Genomic DNA, 18,579 nt, shown 5'->3' on the forward strand with positions numbered 1-18,579 from the left:
CTCTTGAATTTATTCCTCTTACATACTTGAAATTTTATATCTTTTGATCAGTATCTCTCCCCAGCCCCCATGCCAAGCCCTTGGTAACTACCATTCTACTCTCTACTTCTATGAGTTCAACTTTTTTAGATTCCACGTAGAAGTGAGATCGTGGCCAGGTATGGTGGCTTATGCCTATAATCCCAACACTGGGAGGCCAAGGCAGGAAGATGGCTTGAGCTCAGGCGTTCGAGATCAGCCTGGGCAACATAGCAAGATCCTGTCTCTAAAAAAAAAAAAAAATTAGCTGGGTGTGGTAGTATGTACCTATAGTCCCAGCTACTTGGGAAGCTGAGATGGGAGGATTGCTTGAGCCCAGGAGTTCAAGGAGGCAGTGAGCCATGATTGTGCCACTGCATTCCAACTGGGTGACAAATAAGACCCTATCTCTTAAAAAAAAAAAAAAAAAAGCGATCATGCAATATTTGTCTTTCTGTCCCTGGCTTATTTTATTTAATATAATGTCCTCTAGGTTCATCCACGTTGTTGTAAATGACAAGATTTCCTTCTTTTTCAGGCTGAATGGTATTCCACTGTATACATACACCACATTTTCTCTACTCATTCATCCACTAACAGACAGTTAGGTTGATTCCACATCTTGGCTATTGTGAACAATATTGCAATGAACATAGGGATGTGGATGTCTCTTTGACACACTGACTTCATTCCTATGGACATATACCCAGTAGCGGAATTGCTGGGTCATATGGTAGTTCTATTTTTAACATTTTGAGGAACCGCCATACTATTTTCCATAATGGCTGTACTAATTTACAGTTCCATCAACACTGTGTGAGGGTTCCCTTTTCTCCACATTCTTGCCAACACATATCTTTTGTGTTTGTTTTTAAACACCTGCCTCTGACTTACTCATCCTTCCAACAAAATCAAAGACCTACCTCCATGACTTCAGAGGTCATCTGATTGGGGTAACTACTTTTACCCTCTAAAGCCACATTCCTCATGCTTTACACCCATGCTCCTTGTTTGTATAAGTAAAGGGCTCCCTACTTTTTGTATCACTGTTAAAGGCACAGCTCAGTGGTGAACTAAAGTCTCAAGTCCTGGGAGGGCCAAGGAGACCTTTGCTCCAGCTGCAGTGACTGTTATAGCCTCATCTAGGCTTCTTCCACGTCCCTGAGCAGGCTCACTCTATCTTGGACACTGTGCACACTCTGTCTGGAAGATTCTTCTCACAAGTATTCTCACCCCCGTGCCTGGGTCATTCCTATTCATGCTTCCGTCTTTGAGTTTCATCTTAAATGATGCTTCCTCAGGGAAGTACTGTCTCACACTTCCCTCGGCACCCCATCAGTCAGTGTACCCCATTTTATCTCTTATGGTACTTTTAAATTTGCTTTGTGCTCCTGTCCCCTTTGTCATTAAATAATTTTTTGAGTGATTATTTAACACCTAACTCCCCTACAGAATTCTATGGGAACCTATGACTGTCTTCTTTGATGCTGAATCCCAGCACCTTGTCACAGTGCCTGGCACCCACTAAGCATGCCTTAAATATTTCCTGAATGAACAGACTGTACATTAAAAGTAAGCCACATAGACCCAAATTAGGCCATTATAAAACAACTACAATACAAAGTTCTCTTTAGCAGAGGAAGATGTGAGGTGTCGGGGGTTCATTACATTAGCCATCAAAAGTCACCAACAACAGCAACCAGAGAACTCCACAAAACAAACCTCAAAGAAAGCTGCAGAGATCCTTTATAGTCTTCCAACTTAATATGCAGCTACAGAATCCCTGCATCTGTTTTAGTAGAAGCTCAGCGCCTCTTAGAAGCAAAACCTTCTAAAGAAACACGCTGTTATTGATATGCCAATTTTAAAATGTTGCTTTTAATGAACTAATTAATTCTGCAAAACGTTAGTACAAAGATGCACGCTACCAAATTGGGATTACAATACCAAAACGATCAAACAGAATGTGGAAGACATTTCTAAAGATATCGCCTTTGCAAAACATTGATTTTTTACTCCACACATCCAAATACATTGCAAACTATTTGTTATTAAAACCTTAAAATAATTTACTGGACAGATGGCTCAGTTCTCTAAAGACTGACCCCCCTCCTCAAAAGAAAAAAAAAAAAACACAACAAATCTGGGCCCTAGCCAGTGATCCCCTGTTAGTGTGATGCTTAGCAGCTCGAGCCGGATTTAAATAGCACTTACCCCACACAATGTGTAAAATACATGCTGTTCATTTTCTCCACCCGTACAAAATCTAAAAGTTAGAAATGCATATATTAATAGACCACCTTTTGGGGAACAGGGTAATGCCCAGTAGATATGAAGAAGGGAATCATTTGCATGATCTGATTTATAAAATATTTATATCATGGCTGTGAAACATTTCTGATTATTTGCTCAAGAAAATCAAAACTACTTTCTAAACTGTACAAGCAGGCCGGGAACAGTGGTTCACACCTGTAATCTCAGTACTTTAGGAGGCCAAGGCAGGAGGATCAGTTGAGGTCAGGAGTTCGAGACCAACATGGCCAATATGGTGAGACCCGTCTCTACTAAAAATACATAAAAACTAGCAGAGCATGGTGGCATGCACCTGTAATCTCAGCTACTCGGGAGGCTGAGGCACAAGAATCGCTTGAACCCAGGAGGCAGAGGTTGCAGTTAGCCAAGATCATGCCACTGCACTCTGGCCTGGGCGATAGACACTCCGTCTCAAAAAAACAAAAAACAAAAAACAAAAAAATAACACCAACCAACCAAACAAAAAACAAAACTGTACAACTAAAAGCGAGATTAGATGTACTGCAGACAGAAATAAACACACACTAGCTTAGATTTCCACACCATCTCTCACTACACACCCTTCTCATCCTAACACAACTGGCTACTTATCTACTGTGTTGTTCTCTTCCAAGGAAAGACACTCAAAAACTTCAAGATCTCTTTATGGCAACTCAACACTTAGGCAGGCAGAGGTGGCAAGATTAGGAAGAGCTGCTTCCTGGGAGGGAAATGGTGACCAGGCAGCAGTAGATGGGGAGCTTGATCCTGTCTTCTCCTTAGTAGCTCTTGAATTTTGAGCCATGTGAATATATTACCTGATGAAATGTAGAAGAATCACCCAGGCAAGCAAATAAAAGCTACCCCTCCATTTCCAGAAGTCGAAATCAATGCACAAGGGCCCAGCACACACTGAAACGTATAAACCAACCTGCCTACCTTCTCCCTGCTACAGGGTGTCAAGTCGCCCTTTGAGTTCATGGGTATGTCATGCACTAGAACACGTGACAAATACCATCATAAAATAGAATTCTTCTTACACATGATTTAGCATGATTTAGAGAAGAATTGTTTACTATTCCTACAGTATCTATTAATAAATATTTTTGAGTGCCTACTCCTTAACAATGACTGTGTTCTAGGAATGATATTAAGTCCTAAGGATAGAAAACAATTATGGCAGCTGGCTCACAGACCTTGTGAGAGGGGAGGATGGCTGGGGCCCGAGCTTGGCCTTTCTGCTAGAGGAGGGCGAGTGACAGAGCAGGCACTGTTTTCCAGTTTTCAAAGCACTTTTGCACTCTTTGCCTCGCTTAACCTCTCGCCAACTCTGGGAAGTAAGCAGGGCAAGCAGAAAACTCCTGTTTTACAAATGACAGAAAAAAGAAGGCTAAGTGACTTGCTCAGGAAGACACTATGGCTGAGTGGCACAGCTGAGCCCAGAATCCACGTCTCTGGATTCCCCATTCTAGGGCTTTCTTACACACCATAGTGCTTTTATTAGGTCTGCGAGGATTCCTTGGAAAAAGCAGGTTTCATTTTTGTCATTCTTCAGGCTTCTCAAAACACAACTGAGAAATCTTTTAGTAGTGTAGTTAACAAAATGAAATCAATTGATGGTTTTCTTTCTTTCCAGTCATTTGGCAAATATTCATGCAGTGCCTAAGTGAGCTCAGGGATGCAGTGATAACTAAGGCAGTCTCTGCCTTCATGGGGTTTCCAGTTTCTTCAAGGCAAAAGGCTTGTCTCCAGAGAAACAGGACAACCAGGTTAAACTTCCTGAAGTTCTCCTGCTGGGTTTTTGATTTTGTGACTCTCAATTAATGTGCAAAGTTGGCAGGAAACAGGGAGGGGTAAAACAGTGAATACTTGCTTTGCATTTTATTTTATGTTAATAACTAAAAATATTAATACAATTAATAATTTCTAAATTTCTGTTCTTCTTGCATTACAAATTTACTGAGGTATCTTGTGGGTCCTAGTTTTCCCTAAAACATTTAAGCAACATACTAGGTTTGGGAAAGAATTTTAATGTCACTCAACATCTACATGCTCTGCAAGCCCTTACATATTTACGTGAGAGAAAAAAAAAACCCTAATAATAAAACACCTATGTTGAGCTTTCCAGCAACACCAATTAACAATAGTTATTAAATCAGCCATTTCTGTCAGATCTGGTGAAATGACGCTTGGAGCTCAGATAGGTGGTGAACTGAGATGCAACAATTCACATGGAGTTAAAGCAAAGCAACCTGTGGGCAGCAGACATTCAACCAGGAGCTGGCGAGGGCAGATGATGCCTGCCTTCCCAAATTCCAACGGCTTTCCCTCCCGTGCCCAGGGAGGGCTGAGGACTGTCACTGTGGCACCTCTTGGCAATGCTCAGATGTGGTGACTGCTTCCAGTTACTCAGTTTGCCGCACAGGTATAGAACCATTATTTCATTTCCATTTGATTTTTCAAATGTCCCTGAGAATGTACATGGTAGATTTCACAAAAAGAAACGCCAAAGAGAATGATCACAATCACTGAACGACTTGTTCTAGTCATAACCATACATTAAAGCAAATGCACACTCAGAGTCAGAAACAGTTAACACATCTGAGGAAACCGCAGAACCCCTCCTGGGACAAACACGCTATTTGTATGACAGTAAGTTTGATCGTCATTCATCAGACAATCAACTCCTTGAGGGGAGAGTCTGAGGCTCACGTCTTTAATTCCTGCAATAATTCTGCACATAATACATACTCAATAAACATGTGCCGAATGGGACTGATTTAAGTAGACTGAAACAAAGAGAAATAAAGATCCCAGAGTAAACGAGTAAACACAACTTTGTTCTGTAATTGGTTCTTCTACAAGTAGTAAAACTTTCTGAATCACAAAATGTCATCCAACAAAGTGAACAGACACAGTGAAGTTGTGCCCTTCCTCTCCCCTTTACTGACAGCATTACTGTAGGGCAGCTGGGTTATAAAGCAGGACTGAGATGATGACAAATGGAAAGTAACTGAAACAAAAACAGACCTTCCTGGGCGAGGTGCCTCGGCTGGAGCTCCAGGAGATTTTCCCACCTCGGGACTCATCCCCCAACCTCTTAAGTGAATTGCCTTCGGGTGTCTGCTGAACAGAACCTTCAGTAGAGAAGCCTTCTCCAAGGCCCTCAAATGCACACCAGCCAAGTGTCATCAATCACGGTATCCTTCCCCTGTCCTTCATAGTACACATCACAGTCTATCTCACACATCTGGGGGAATGACTGTTTAATGTTTACCTTGCCCACTAGACTGAGAACTCCACAGGGGGAAGGCACAGGCCATCGTTCTCCCTGCCATCAGCCCCCAGCACACTGTCCAGCACACAGCAGGCTCTCAATAGACAACTGATAAATGAATCTTGCACGTGGACTCCTTACAACTCTATTCAGCACAACAGAGTCTGAAGCTGGGGCTTAGGAATCACAGGGACCTGGATGCTCAAGTTCTCACAGTGCCCTCATTTTGGACAAGTTACTTTAACCTCTCTAAGCTTTGGCATCCTTATCTATGAAATAAAGTAGCATCACTATCCTCTTCACATAATCATTATGAGAAGTAAAGGAGTGAACACAGCACATAAAGCACTTACCACAAAATAGGCAAATAATGGTATTAGCTGTTCCTTTTATGTGTGCAAACATTGTCTTTTCCTGCACAAAAAGGTTAGGAACTTCTGTTTGCGTCTACAGAAATACAAAGTCTCAAAAAGTTAATTGCAGTCATGAAAATACCTCGAAGCATGAGCTTTAAAGGCAGGGATGTTCTTTCAGGTTTCTGGTTCATTGTACTACATCAATGCATTTCAGTTAGTAAGCACAGTTCTTTTCATTATTTTTCTAAGAAGGCCAACAAGAGAGTGGACAGACTGTTCATATTTGGCATGATCCTGAAACGACCTAGTCAGGAAGTGGGCTGGAGTAAATGGATCTGGCTTCTAGAATAGGGACTATGCTGGAGAGCTTTCATTTGTCCCTCCGCCATCCCGCACTGTGCACCAGGAGGCTGGCCTGCACACAGATTACATCAACAAGCCTTTTTGCTCTCTGGCTTCCAGCTGTGTTCTGACCAATACTAGGCACTGGCTGGAGACTCAGAGGGCAGGAGAAGCACGAGGCCAAGGGTCCTTGTCCTTGAGGGCTAGCTGTGACAACTCAGTAACAGCAAAACACCAATGACTCCAATCCTACAGCAGGAAAGGTCTGGTTCATCCCACTATTCAGCAGAGGCACCAGCAGCAGAGGATAACAGGGACATAGACTGGGGGGAAGCAGAAGTCACCCATGACCAATGACATCACAGACCTTGTTACTGGCGGCAGGGGGGCAGCAGCAGCTATGTTTCATGTTCACTGTTTCTCCAGCCGCTGCCCCACTACCTTATGTAAAGAGCACTGGGTGGGAAATGACCAGAGCTTTCACCCTCTCCAGACCCACCCTCTCCGCAGTGGTCTGTGCCCCAAAAAGCTGACCCACGTGGACTGCATCCATGGGCTCCTTTGCCCTCTGGCTGAGTTTGGCCAAAAGGAAATGTGGAAGGTGGAAAAGCAGTGAGGTCAAGGTATTTATCCTGCCTACAAAGTCCCCAGGAACTGGCTGCAACCCTCATCACAGCTCTGTCAGGATCCCTCTCCACACAGCTCTCTCTCTCACTCTGGGCTCCAGTAAGTATGCCCTCCTCTTACCCCTGGGGGAAGGATAATAACAGCTCCACCCATGGGCACTAGCCCAGGTACGGCCCTAGTCCCTTATGGGTCCCTTATACCCTGCCCACACCTTTGGAAACAGTCCCTTTATTAAGGTCTCCTCAATCTGGAAATCGTTCCCTTAGACAATTTCTTCTCAGAACAAAAAGTTCTTCCTAAATAAAACACATGACATTAAAACCAACCCTGCTAGAGTAAGAAACATGGTAAACTGAAGAATATTTAAACCAACGGAAGGTAACAGTGATGTAAGTATTCTAGATTAGGAATGAAACAAAATTCACATGCACTCTGCTTAACTGAACAACATTCATTTAATAATTTTTTTCTCCCTGGAGTATTTAAACTGTAGATGTGGCTAGTTTAGAAATTCAAGACATCCAAGCAGGATAATGGAAGGATCTGCCTCCCTGAGAAACAGGTACCCCAGTCTGGTTTTCTGCTGCCTCTCTTATTTCCCCTTCCTTCTTAAAGTGCCCCGGCACCTCCACACTGCAGCCACAAAGTAGTCCTTCTCAGGCCACTGCAAAGTTTGCTTTTTCCTTTAAGTTTACTATCAAATTCATATTTGCAGGTGTGAATTTGCCAGACTAACAGTTTCCAAAATGTCATACACATAAAAGTGGTTTTAGGTGATATATGGATGAACGTTTTTCATTTCAATATCTGTATGTATAGAACAATATACAACTAGCAAATAAAACCTGTGATTTCATAGATAGCATTGCTCAGTCATGGTACCATAGAGGCTAGGCTTTAAACAATTATACAAATATTATACAAATTATAATTAAAATTATATTATTTAATAATATTAAAAATACTATACAAATAATAGAACAGCTGACCAAAGGTTATGGCAAAAATTCTACAGTTGGTTTGCAAATGACTGAGTTTAGAAACACTATCTTACAGTAAGGCAGGTAATTAAACAGCTTCATTCCAAAAGGGTTTTGCCTTGTTCGTAAATTGTGGGGTTTTTTTTCCCCCACTCTAAATAAATCTTCACTTTTATATCTTTTTTTTTTTTTTTTTTGAGATAGAGTCTCTGTCTGTCGCCCAGGCTGGAGTGCCAGTGGCATGATTTTGGCTTACTGCAACCTCTGCCTCCCGGGTTCAAGTGATTCTTGTGCCTCAGCCTCCTGGGTAGTTAGGATTACAGGCCCCTACCACCACACCCAGTTAATTTTTGACAGGGTTTCACCATGTTGGCCAGGCTGGTCTCAAACTCCTGACCTCAGGTGCTCTGCCCGCCTCAGTCTCCCAAAGTGCTGAGTTTACAGGCGTGAGCCACCGTGCCCAGCCTTTATATCTTTTTAAAAAAGTTTTCATGCATATATTTGCATATATTGAAGGAGGAGAAATGGACAAGCACCCTAGGAGTGGCCAGGGTGTTTAGGTAAGCAGTACCACTAAGCAAGGGCTGCCAGTGATCAATCAGCTGGGAGCTGACCACACTGGGATGCGTGTCTGGGAATGTGTGATGTGAGCACAGGAGGAGGGCCTCCTTGACAGAAAATGTCTTTCCCACAGCCAGCAGCATGCACGCTCAGTGGCTCCAAAATCCCTTTTGTCCTTTTCAAAGGAGTTAAAAACCACACCAGAACATACTTCTCTCAGTGGAGCCAAATCTAGGAGTCTACCTGAGACAGGTGGATGATGCTTGCAATGCCCTGAACAAACTTTAAACCTCTACAGGTTTAAGGTGGCCTCAACAAACCATTAACTAGACTCAGCTGTGATTTCCTGAAGCTGAGCAGTCTTGTGGCAGTCTTTAAAGTTCTGGCAGAAACTCTTTTATATTGTATATCAGAGGAGAAAGAAAGTGAATCAATTTGACCCCTCTGCTCATCAATGCTACCATTGCCCCTCTGAGCCCTACTACCTATTTCTCTCCCATAGCATGCCACCCCAAAGAAACTCCTCTGCCCAGAGAAAGGGGACAACTTCAGGGGTGAATAAAACCCATCATTTATAAGCAAAGAAGGTCATAAGAATTATTATTATTTTTTTAAAAAGCTTAGAAGGATGAGCTCATCCAGAAGATATAACAATCCTAAATGTGTATGCTCCTAAAAAATAGTCAATACCACGCCTCTCTCGGTAATTGACAGAACAAGTAGACAGAAAGTCGGTAAGAATACAGAAGACTTGAACAGGGTTAACCCAATGACATATATATTCTATATCGCAAAACAGTAGAAGGTACATCCTTTTCAAGTGCACTTGGAACATTCACCAAGACAGACCATAAGCTGGGTCTTAAAACAAGTCTCAAAATCATGCAGAATATGTTCTCTGACCACAACTGAAGTTAAAAATAAATAACAAAAATATAACATAAACAGCCCCCACATATTCAGAAATTAAACACACTTTTAAACAACTCATGGGTCAAAGAAGAAATCACAAGGGAAATTAGAAAATACCTTGGGCTGAATGATAAAAATATATTAAAATGTGTGGGATGCAGCTAAAACCATGCTCAGAGGGAAATTTATAGTTTTTAAAAGCCTATATAAGAAAAGAAAGAAGACTTGAAGATCAAATGTCTAAGCTTCCATTAAAAAAAGAAAAAGAAGAGAAAATTAAATTCAAGCTAAGTACAAGGAGGCAATAATGTGTGTAAATCAATGAAATAGAAGACAGATAAATATAGAAAAATCACCAAAACCAAGAGCAGGTTATGGAAATAAAAATCAACAAAACTGAGAAGTCGCTAGTTAGACTGATCAAGAGCAGAAGGAGGGAAGATAATGTATCAATATCAGGAATGAATGATGAGACATCGTTCAGATTCTAGAGGCATTAGAAGAGAATACTATGAACCAATCTCTTTGGCAGCTAGACAAAGTGGATGTCTTTGAAAGATATAAGTTATATAACTGACATAAGAAGAAATAAAAATCTAAAAAGCTTTATACCTATTTTGCTAAAAGTGAATTTGTTATTAAAAATCTTCCCATGAAGAAAACTCCAGACCCACACAGATTCCTCAGTTAAATCTATCAACTATCTAGGGAAGAAATAGTATCAATCATATGGAAATTCAGAAAAAGAAAAAATATTTCTCATTTAATGGATCAAGCATTATCCTGATACTGAAACTAGAGAAAGACACTACAAAAAAAAAAAAAAGAAAGTTATAGACAATACTCTTCCATGAACAAAGATACAAAATTCCTTAATCAAATATTAGCAAATAGAATCTGGCAATATATAAAAAAGATAACATATCATGATCAAGTGTATTCCAGAAATGCAAAATTGGACTAACATTCAAAAATCAACCCATGCTGTGTTCTAGCCATACCATGAAATATTACTCTGACACCTGCTAAAGGTATGAACCTTGGGGAAATTATGCTAAGTCAGAAAAAAGTAAATACTGTCTGATTCCACTTTTAGGATATACTTACAGAGGTCAAATCCATAGAGACAGAAAGTAGAATGGTGGCTGCCAGGAGTTGGCGGAGGGGGAATTGGAAGTCACAGTTTAGTGGGCACAGTTTTAGTTTTGCAAGATGAAGAGTTCTGAAGATGAATGGTGGTGATGGCTGCACAAAAATGTGAATGCACTTCGGGAGGCCGAGGCGGGCGGATCACCTGAGATCAGGAGTCTGGACCAGCCTGGCCAACATGGCGAAACCCCGTCTCTACTAAAAATACAAATATTACCCAGGCATGGTGGCGGGCGCCTGTAACTCCAGCTACTCGGGAGGCTGAGGCACAAGAATTGCTTGAACCCAGGAGGCAGAGGTTGCAGTGAGCCAAGATCACGCCACTGCACTCCAGCTGGGTGACAGAGTGAGACTCCGTCTCAAAAAAAAAAAAAAAAGTGAATGTACTTAATGCCACTGAATTGTAACATTTAAAAGTGGTTAAATTATATGTTATGTGTACTTAAGAATTTTAATAAAATCAATCCATGCCATGTAACTTACCATATTAAAATAAAGGAAAATCATTTGATCACCTCAATAAATGCAGAAAAAACTTTTGACAAAATTCAACACCCAATTGATGATAAAAAAAAAAATACATACACACACACTTTCAGCAGAGTAGGACTAGAAGAGGGCAAAAGATCTGAACAGATACTTACTTTGTAACAAGGACATGCTAATCTTCAGGCCAGTAAGCACCTAAAAGGAGGCTCAACATCAACAATCAAAGGAAAATGCAAAATGTACTTGGCCTGCACTAGAATGGCTAAAATAACAAGGACTGGCAATATGAAATGTCAGTGAGGATGCAGAGCAAGGAGACGTCGCATTCTCTGCCAGTAGGAGTACAAAGTGGCAGAACAACTTTGGAAAGCTGTTTGGCAGTTTCTTACAGAGGTAAATATACACATACAACATAAGATTCAAGAATTCTACTCCTAGATATTTGCCCAAGAAAAGTAAAATGTTATATCTACACAAACACTTGTACACAAATGCTCATAGCAGTTTTATTCTTTTATTCTTTTTTTTTTTTTGGAGACAGGGTGTTGCTCAGGCTGGAGTGTGCAGTGATGTGATCATAGCTCACTGTAGCCGCGATCTCCTGGGCACAAGCAATCCCTCCGCCTCAGCCTCCTGAGTAGCTGGGACTATAAGTGTGTGCCACCATGTCCAACTAATTTTTTTTATTTTTAGTAGAGATAAGGTCTCTCTATGTTGCCCAGGCTGATCTTGAATGTCTGAGCTCAAGCGAGCCTCCCACTTTGGCCTCCCAAAGCATTGGGATTACAATGTAGCATGAGCTACAGACCATGTGCCTGGTCCAGTTTTATTTTTATTACCCCCAAAACTAAAACAACCCACATGTCTGTAAACAGGTGAACAGATTAAACACATTGTGGTATATCCATACAATGAAATACTACTCCATAATACAAAGAATATACAATGCCTGAACAACCTGAATGAATCTTGAGAACCTATGCTGAGCAAAAGCAGCTGGGACACAAAACATGCTTCCATGCACCATATATGAACTCTCAAAAGACACATCTGGCTGGGCTTAATGGCTCACGTCTGTAATTCTAGCACTTTAGGAGGTCAAGGTGGGAGGATTGCTTGAGCCCAGGAATTTAAGACAACCCTGTCTCTGTTTAAAAAAAAAAAAAGAAAGAAAAAAGGACACATTTAATCTAGAGTGACAGACAGGAGACCAGAGTCTGCCTGGAGTGCAGACTGGGAGGGGGCAGATGACTGGGATGGAGCATGAAGAAATTTCTGGGGTGATTCTCCTATCTTATTTGGGGTGATATTTACACAGATGCATATATTTGTCAAAACTCATTGAACTGTACATTCACAAACATAAAATACATAAAATTGGTATATTTTATTTTATGTAAGTTATACTTCAAGTTGATTTTTTAAAAATGCTTGGAACATGCATTGAATTCTCAGCACTAATCTCAAATATTAATACTTAATTAATGAGAGTCAAATTAAGTGGGTTTTTTTTTTTTTTGAGATAGAGTCTCGCTCTGTTGCCCAGGCTGGAGTGCAGTGGCACGATCTCAGCTCACTGCACACCTCTGCCTCCCGAGTTCAAGCAATTCTCCTGCCTCAGCCTCCTGAGTAGCTGGGATTACAGGCACGCACCACCATGCCCGGCTAATTTTTTTGTATTTTTAGTAGAGACAAGGTTTCACTATGTTGGTCAGGCTGGTCTCGAACTCCTGACCTTGTGACCCACCTGCCTCAGCCTCCCAAAGTGTTGGGATTACAGGTGTGAGCCACTGCACCCGGCCAAATTAAGTGGTTTTTAATAAGTCTTGGTCAGACAAGGCAAGAGACAGGATCCTCCAGGGACTCAGGCGATGCGAACTCAGGTTGCTTTGCTTTCCAGGCTGTGTCAGTGCTAGGGAGGCCAAACCAGATGAGGGTCAGCAGCTGCCTTATCACCTGTGCCTGTGAAACTACAGTCCTGAAAGACTCAGGCACCAAGCTTGGTTTTATAATCATTGCTGCATTCCCATCTGAGCCTGTGACCGGTCTTTACAGCTACAACCTGGGTGAAATGGACGTGAACGTGTTCAGAGATAGCTGGAGAGGAGGCGCAGACTCCACGTGCTGAGCAGAATTTCAGCAGGACAACCTCATCCTGTGAAGCCCTTTGGCTCTTTATTTGCCTGTCTGGACTATTAAGAGTTTCACATGCGTTTGAATAGACAAAACATTTTTGACATATTTAAACCTGTACATTACTACTGAAGTAAGATATTTTCCTCAAAACAATTTTTGGATAGAAATTTTTTTTTCATGTTGAACGGGAACAATTAATAAAACAGGAAGACAGTACTGTAGTTTAGATCATGAAATCAGGCGTCCAACTGCCTTGGTCCAATTCCCACTCTATGAAGTAGCAGGTGAGTTACTGGGCTTCAACTCTCATCTTGAAATGAGGACAACAACAGTATCTTCTTTCATAAGGTGGCTGTGAAGACTAAATGCGTTAAGGCATGGAAGGAGCCTGGCACATTTCCTAGTACAACACACACGTATGCCCGCACTAAGTAGTCAGTTATATGATGAAGATAACTCAGCACATTAAACTCTGACCCAGAATCCAAGTAACTAGGTTCTTTGCCACAGTTTTCTCCACCACCTCACCTTAACCCAAAGCATATAGGGTAGTGTAATCAGCTGAAAAAATCCTGGCGCCGCTCTGGAAAAGTCTAGATTCCATCCTGGCTCTCCTCCTTGTACAGAGGGCCACAGCGGGCAAATCACCTAGCCCTCTGGCTTCGGTTTCCTCTTCTTTAGACAAGGTCATCTCTAAGGGTCCTTCCAGCTCTAGTCAGTTCGATACACATTTCCTAAGAGCTTACTACATGCACAAAGAAGCAATTATACAGTTATAAAGACTGTCCATCTTTGAATGGTACATACGGTAATTATTCCAGAAAACTCAAATTAATCAGAATACCCTATTCCTTAACCTCTGGGAATAACTGCAATCTATTATGCTTGATAGATTCCAGTGAAATCTATCAGTATATAACAGCAGAACAATTCCAAGTACCATTCTGGCATAAAATACGTGCTTTTTGCCACTATCTAGGGGGGCCCATTACTAGAAATTTCTGCAGAAACTTGTAACTAGAAGGAACTATTGCAACTAAGCCTGAGGACTAAAGATGAGTATTTTAACAAGAACCCCAGGAAACAAATTTTGTAATCAAGGAAATTTACAGGAAAGACTCTGCCCACTACGGTTCGCAAATGAATATTTACTGTAGCTGAGTAGGCTGCCCTAATGTGGCTGTGTAGGATGCTCAGAGGGCATGTGTAATTAAAGGGCACATACCTCATCTGTCTTTCACTTGAGGATCTCAGAATAGAACAGATAAAAACAATTATTTACTTAAATGTCAATGGCTTTAGAAATAGAAGCCAGGAATATAAGCATGCAGGTCTTTGAATTCTTAAATTTCAGACACCCACTCTTGTAAACAGGAGATCTGTTACAATTAACAGATGCAGCCGTAACTCAGATTCAGTTGTGTCATATCAATCACTCCGTTTAATGCTCCAAATATCACCATATGCACCTACCCCATGAAGGCTGTAGCTTGACGCTCTGACTTGTAAAATGGGGTGTGTGTGTGCGCTCGTGCGCACAAGAAATATTTGAGTGGGTACAGTGCAAGAGCTAGGGACACGGCTCATAATGATCCAGCAAAGAGTCTCTCTCACTCAGATCTCACCTTTGTCCTGACAGAGACTGTAGTGAATCACACTGTGAATGAGTCAACAACGCAACAGCATTGAAGTCAACTGCTTAGAATTGTGTTAATATAAAGGATTACATGTAAAATGGGAGATAATCATTCCATTTTGGTAAAAACAGGTGTAGTACCAACATGAATAATAATGAGGGATGATAAATTGCAGCATATGTACAGAAGATGAATACAGCCAGTAATCCCTTTGAACACAGGTATACAAAGCCTTAACAACAAGGGGAGAGTGTCTACCACAAAATAAGAGATGACACAGTTACTCCTAAAACATGCAAATGGAAGTTGCTGAGTGAAGACAGATCAATTATCCTCAGTCGATGAGAATAATAAGACAGAGTGACAGCAAGAAACACTGAGGTTAAATATTAGGCAAAACGTAACAATGGGAAGAATGCTAGCAGAGGAGAGGCTGCCAGGAGAGTCGAAGAAACGACCACCTGTAGAGGCATGCAGGGTTAAAGCTGGACACCTGCCTCATTATGAGTGGAATTATTCCTGCCACAGTTCAGGGGAACTGGAGAAGAGTGTCATTAGAGAGGTCTCTGCTGATCTAAATGGGTACGAAAACAAGGAGGCTGAACTCTTATCAACATGTTTAACCCTCCAAAATAAGTGAGGGTTTTGCCCACTGGGCAACTGTCTTGACACTGAAACCCATCACATGCCCGTAAAAATGGCACGCATGTGGCATATGTCGCAGCAGGCAAGAAGGCAATACAATGGCTGCTTGTTTCAGAGACAGAAGTTCGAAGCTGTCTGGGCGGCAGCTCTGGGTAATCACATCCCAAACACAGAACAGGATTTTTTCCCTGCCTGAAATGCTCTCTGATATTTTTCAGCCTTAAATCAAAGGTTTCTTTCTTTGTTGAGTTCAGAACAGTATAGCATGTTTTCTGTTGTTAAACAATGTAAAGCATTTACACTTGATTAGCTGTAGTATGAGTATTAGCAGGACTTGGAAACTTTTCATCATCTTCATGAAGGTTCTGAGGGCCCACTGACAGCCCTGGAAAATAGCCTTTTTCCAGATTTCCACTGTAAATAATGACTGACCATTGGCCTCTGTGTTTCAAGGCCTGATGAAGGCAGCAGGGCACAGGACAGAACCGCTGCTTTCATGAACTAGCGAAGGAGCCTCATGCTGGGGAGGCGCTGCTTTCTACAGTCCCTTCCCACTTAGGGTAGCACAGCCTGGCCATATCTACAGGGGCCCTAAACACTCTACGGCTAAAAAGCCTTCTTCTGCTCTCTCTCTCTCTCTCTCTGAAAGATGACAATATGTGCTGTGCACCTTTAACGCTACTTTCTCCATGAAGCGAAAGGCACTTCAGTGAATCAATCCATGTTTGGAAATATATTCCAAAAGTTGATAGATTTAAGAATTATAATGATAGTCTCCAAAGGAATCATATAATCCTGGAGACAGAAGACAACTGAGAGGATAGCTAGTCCAAATTTGTTACTTGATGGACAGGGTAGCTGACTTGTTTAAAGACTTCTATCTAGTGGTAGGCAAAGCTGGGACTGGAACTCAGATCCTTCTGAATGTTTTCTTTCCCCCATACACTAGTCTGAGAGAGAGATATTTAAAATGTGGCTACTGATCAGCATTATGAACCAATAAACTCTTCCAAAAGGCAGATTTAAGATACTCTTACAGCCACATGTAAAAAAGTTGCCACTGTTATTTATTTATTTATTTATTTTTGAGACGGGGTCTGACTCTGTCACCCAGGCTGGACTGCAGAGGCACAACCACAGCTCACTGCAACCTCTGCCTTCCAGGCTCAAGTCACCCTCCCACTTCAGCCTCCTGAGTAGCTGGCATTACAGGCATGTGCCACCACACCCAGCTAATTTTTGTATTTTTTTGGTAGAGACAGGGTTGCACCATGTTGTCCAGGTTGGTCTCGAATTCCTGGACTCAAGTGATTCACCCGCCTCAGCCTCCCAAAGTGCTGGGACTACAGGTGTGAGCCATTGTGCCTGGTGTGTGATTTTTTTTTTTTTTTTGTGATAGGAGTATTATATTCTGATCCACTCTTACTTTTCCAGCAATAAATTCTGGTCATAGTTTACATGTAATTGAAATTATCCCACTAGGTTTTGAGAAAGCTTGATCTATTTTCAAACACAGACTCAAGAAATCACGAGTTTGTGTTTAAAGTGGATGCTTGGACATACTCAACTCCATCCCGGCTGGGTGCTATTTCATGCTCAATTAGTATCTGTTTTGGTATTTTCTTTAAATCTTTTGGAATAAAACAGTAATCCTGTTAAATAAATTTTTGTAAATATTCTTGGCATTCTTTCCTTTAGCGAAGAGGAAAGCTGGATGAAGTTCATAGTAAGATGGTTTCATTTTATCGGAATTTTAAGTAACTGGCTAATGATTTTCATTCCGCAGATGTGGCCGACATTTCAGCATTGATTCAAATACACTTGATTCATCTATTTTGGTTTGCAAGAAAGTTTCTAATACAAAAATAAAACTTTAAAAAGCCTAACATATATTTCTAAACCTGTGCTGCAATGGCCAGTAAAATATTAAAGCATAATGTTCAGCTAAACTATTTCCAAGCCATACATCATTTTCTGTTTGGGTCCTACTCAACTGTTTCAAAGTTCATTTTTACAGTGTTCAGGGATAATAGCAACCATATCATTCACAGGAGCCATGGCCAGTCAATTTCTACAGAGGGGAAATGGAATTTTTCCAAATAGATTAAGTTTTAGTGTAGAGAACAAAGACCCCCCTGAGGTTAGTATTTCTGAAACAAAATGGCCAGAAATTAAGTTTAGATAATTTCAAGGGATACATTTGAAGTGTGACTAGCTTAAAATGGGAGGCCCCCTAACTTAACCATGAAAATTTTTAAAGCCCCCAGAAGCAGCAAGCAGAAGAAGAAGGGAACAAGGAAGATGCCTATAGCATGGCAAAAGTATTTATGACACCAACAGCTGTAAGGAGCCAGGCTCAGTGCCCCAGCCTCCCCTCATTTGTCCACCACTGCTGGAGAATGTGCCCTTTCTCATTAGCAAAGGTTTCAGATCCTTCATGCCTATCTCTTCGAATGCCTACGCTTAATTTTTTCTATTTTTATGAGTATCTTTTTAAAACAAAGATATACTTACATTTATTCCTAACGAGAAAACAACTTAATTTTTGTGAATGTTATGAGCATCGGCTCCTGTGCTTTATATTTATAGTTCTGCCCGTCTCCTCTCTTGTTATATAAGCATTGGCTCCTAGCTGTTGTTAGTATGTGTGCTGCATGTTTCCAAATTCGTTACCCTGACAACCCGGAGAAAATGGGCTTTGTGAGAGGGTCTTTGACAGTACGGGAAACCGACAACAGCACTTTCGGTTAGGCCTCATCTCATACTTCTTGGTTCTTGACTGCGTTCCAATTTGTTACGGGGGTTAAAAAATGAATAGTGAATAAGTGAGTGTGTCCTTCTATGATGTTGACTACCCACCCAGAGTAAGTACTGATCTGATTGTGAGGAGAGTGGAGAAGGCGGTATGGAAGCTGAAAGGGTTAAAAATATGGGCTCCAGTGAACCTGGGGAAGTAATTAATCACTCTAAGCATCAGTTTCCTCATTCATAAAATGAAGATCGTAATTGCACCTAGTTCAGAAGGTTGTTAGGATTAAATAAGGTAATCAGTGTTAAGTGCTTAGAATAGTGTCTGACAGAGTAATCACTCAATAAATAACAGCTGCCAGCAGTGATGGTGGTGGTTGATAGCGATTGTGGTGGTGCTGGTGCTGGTG

General features: G+C 41.3%; 1 protein-coding gene across 2 annotated transcripts in view; it reads right to left on the reverse strand.

Annotated features, from left to right (window-relative positions):
* The window catches only part of MED27 (mediator complex subunit 27), a 228,220-nt gene that overhangs the window by 86,214 nt on the left and 123,427 nt on the right, over positions 1-18,579 (reverse strand). The gene's annotated exons all lie outside the window — the stretch shown is intronic.

The sequence above is a fragment of the Hylobates moloch genome, unplaced genomic scaffold, assembly GCF_009828535.3.
Source record: "Hylobates moloch isolate HMO894 unplaced genomic scaffold, HMol_V3 SCAFFOLD_10, whole genome shotgun sequence".
Taxonomy (NCBI): domain Eukaryota; kingdom Metazoa; phylum Chordata; class Mammalia; order Primates; family Hylobatidae; genus Hylobates; species Hylobates moloch.